We start from the raw sequence: 4130 nt of genomic DNA on the forward strand, positions 1-4130 counted from the left end.
TTTTTTTTTTTTTTTTCCTTTTTCAACGTATGAACTTTATTGAGATATATTCTCTATCTGTATACCCCTCTACCTATTTTGAGGGTACAATTCAATGAGTTTTGACAAACACATACAAAGATGTAACCACCACCGCAATCAATATATGGAAAAATTCCATTATCCCCCAAAGGTTCCTTAGTGACCCATCCCAACCCTCCACTCCATCTTAGGCAACCACTGATTGGCTTTCTGTCACTGTAGATTATATGTGTTTTTGTAGGGTTTCATACAAATGGAATTAGACAATATATACTCTTGTGTCTGGCATCTTTCACTCAGCATAATGCTTCTGAGATTCATCCAAGTTGTGTGTACCAGTATTTTCTCCTTTTTATTGATAAGTAGAATTCCATACTGTGGATATACCACAATTTGTTTATCCATTCTCTTGGTGTAGTTTTAATTTGTTTTTCTCTAATTATGAGTGAAATTACGCTTTTCATATAAGTTAAGGCCATTTTAATATCCTTTTTTAATCTGTGAATCGCCCACATCTTTTGCCCATTTTTTCTAGTGGCTTTTTGGACTTTTTTCCCCTTAATTTTCAAGAGTTCTTTGTATATTGGAGATATTAACACTATATTGCAATATATGTTGCATATATATTGTCCCACTTTTTCAGTTGTCTTTTGACCATGTTTATGATCCTAGGAGCTAGAAAATCGATGTATGCATGCTAACCCATGTATACACACATATCTATAAGTATTTCTGTATCTATTCATGTCTCTCTATATATTTTTAAAATAAATTTATTTATGTATTTGTTTGTTTTTATTTTGGGCTGGGTTGGGTCTTCATTGCTGCGCACGGGCTTTCTCTAGTTGCTGCGAGCAGGGGCTACTCTTGGTTGCGGCACGTGGGCTTCTCATTGCAGTGGCTTCTCTTGTCGCGGAGCACAGGCTCTAGGCACGCAGACTTCAGTAGTTGTGGCACGTGGGCTCAGTAGTTGTGGCCTGCAGGCTCTAGAGCGCAGGCTCAGTAGTTGTGGCACATGGCCTTAGCTGCTCCGCAGCATGTGGGATCTTCCTGGGCCAGGGCTCGGACCCATGTCCCTTGCATTGGCAGTCAGATTCTTAACCACTGTGCCACTAGGGAAGCCCCCATCTATATATTTTAAGATAAACACAAATTCATACTGATATTCCAGTACCACGTAGTACATTCTAGCCTCCCCTTCTTGCTCATCTGTAGCCTTCCATTCCAACAGTGAGAAGCCCAGCTCCAGCCATCCACCACCCATTTACTTAACTGTTTGATCCCAGTGTATATGTATAGCAATATCAGAATTGTTAACCTGTACTCCTGTGGGAAACAACTTTACCAAAGTGGAGTTAAGTGCTTTTCTATGGTTCCCTTTGTCTTTAGCCTTGGAGTTTCCAGTCAAAATACCATTTTCCAAGGTTACTTAGATCAGCATACCTTCTCCCCATGCTCTTCAGCAACATTATGTCATATGTTTATAATAAAGTTAGATTATATTGTCACAGCCTCCATTCCATACTGGGATTCCCTGACCTCCTGGTTGATTTTTAAAGTTTTTCATACATTAAGATGCATTTGTGTGTGTGTGTGCTGTAAAGATCTATGGGATTTTTTATTATTATTATTTTATTTTTTAACATCTTTATTGGAGTATAATTGCTTTACAATAGTGTGTTAGTTTCTGCTTTATAACAAAGTGAATCAGTTATACATAAACATATGTTCCCATATCTCTTCCCTCTTGTGTCTCCCTCCCTCCCACCCCCCCTATCCCCCCCCTCCAGGTGGTCACAAAGCACCGAGCTGATCTCCCTGTGCGATGCAGCTGCTTCCCACCAGCTATCTATTTTACGTTTGGTAGTGTATATATGTCCGTGCCACTCTCTCACTTATGTCAATTGACCATATATGTGTGGGTCTATTTCTGTTTTGTTTTTTTTGCGGTACGCGAGGAAGCCCCGCCCCCAGTTTTATTGAGATATAATTGACATACAACACTGTATAAGTTTAAGGTATGCAGCTTAGTGATTTGACTTACATACATCATGGAATGATTACCACAGGGAGTTTAGTTAACACCCACATCTCATATAGATACAAAAGAAATGATTTTTTTCCCTGTGATGAGAACACTTAAAATCTACTCTCTTTGGGACTTCCCTGGGGGCGCAGTGGTTAAGAATCTGCCTGCCAATGCAGGGGACACGCGTTCGAGCCCTGGTCCAGGAAGATCCCAGCCTTAGCTGCTCCGCAGCATGTGGGATCTTCCTGGGCCAGGGCTCGGACCCATGTCCCTTGCATTGGCAGTCAGATTCTTAACCACTGTGCCACTAGGGAAGCCCCCATCTATATATTTTAAGATAAACACAAATTCATACTGATATTCCAGTACCACGTAGTACATTCTAGCCTCCCCTTCTTGCTCATCTGTAGCCTTCCATTCCAACAGTGAGAAGCCCAGCTCCAGCCATCCACCACCCATTTACTTAACTGTTTGATCCCAGTGTATATGTATAGCAATATCAGAATTGTTAACCTGTACTCCTGTGGGAAACAACTTTACCAAAGTGGAGTTAAGTGCTTTTCTATGGTTCCCTTTGTCTTTAGCCTTGGAGTTTCCAGTCAAAATACCATTTTCCAAGGTTACTTAGATCAGCATACCTTCTCCCCATGCTCTTCAGCAACATTATGTCATATGTTTATAATAAAGTTAGATTATATTGTCACAGCCTCCATTCCATACTGGGATTCCCTGACCTCCTGGTTGATTTTTAAAGTTTTTCATACATTAAGATGCATTTGTGTGTGTGTGTGCTGTAAAGATCTATGGGATTTTTTATTATTATTATTTTATTTTTTAACATCTTTATTGGAGTATAATTGCTTTACAAGCGGCATGTGGGATCTTCCCGGACCGGGGCACGAACCTGCGTCCCCTGCATCGGCAGGAGGCAGACTCTTTACCACTGTGCCACCAGGGAAGCCCCGCCCCCAGTTTTATTGAGATATAATTGACATACAACACTGTATAAGTTTAAGGTATGCAGCTTAGTGATTTGACTTACATACATCATGGAATGATTACCACAGGGAGTTTAGTTAACACCCACATCTCATATAGATACAAAAGAAATGATTTTTTTCCCTGTGATGAGAACACTTAAAATCTACTCTCTTTGGGACTTCCCTGGGGGCGCAGTGGTTAAGAATCTGCCTGCCAATGCAGGGGACACGCGTTCGAGCCCTGGTCCAGGAAGATCCCACATGCCGCGGAGCAACTAAGCCCGGGCACCACAACTACTGAACCTGAGCTCTAGAGCCCGCGAGCCACAACTACTGAGCCCACGTTCTACAACTCCTGAAGCCCATGTGCCTAGAGCCCGTGCTCCGCAACAAGAGAAGCCACCGCAATGAGAAGCCCGCACACCGCAACGAAGAGTAGCCCCTGCTCGCCGCAACTAGAGAAAGTCCCTGCGCAGCAATGAGGACACAATGCAGCCAAAAATAAATAAATAAAATTAAAAAAAAGAATCTACTCTCTTAACAATTTTCAAGTATATCATACAGCAGTGTTAACTATGGTCATCATGTTGTACGTTACATCCCTAGTACTTATTTATCTTAGTACTTATTTATCTTATAACTGAAAGCTTGTGCCTTTTGACCACCTTCATCCAATTCCTCCCCCCCATTTGGCTGTCGTGATACCAATGCCACAATATCCTAATTATTATAGCTTTACAGTAAGTCTTGACGTCAGGAAGTGCAAGTCCTCCAAATTTGTTCTTGGTTTTCAAAGTTGTTTTGGTCCTTTACATTTCCATATGAATTTTAGAATCTACTTGTCAAGTCTAGAAAGAAAGAAAGGAAGGAAGGAAGGAAGGAAAGAAGGGATGGAGGGAGGAAGGAAAGAAGGAAGGAAGGAAGAGAGAGAGAGAAAAGAAAGAAGGAAAGAAAGGAAGGAAGGAAGGAAGGAAAGAAGGAAGGAAAGGAAGGAAGGAAGAGGGAGAGAGAGAAAGAAAGGAAGGGAGAAAAAAGGAAAAAAACCTTGCTGGGATTGTATTGAATCTATATATCAATCTTGGGAGAACTGATGTCTTAAT

Source organism: Neophocaena asiaeorientalis, unplaced genomic scaffold (genome assembly GCF_003031525.2).
Source record: "Neophocaena asiaeorientalis asiaeorientalis breed wild unplaced genomic scaffold, Neophocaena_asiaeorientalis_V1.1 scaffold671, whole genome shotgun sequence".
NCBI lineage: Eukaryota > Metazoa > Chordata > Mammalia > Artiodactyla > Phocoenidae > Neophocaena > Neophocaena asiaeorientalis.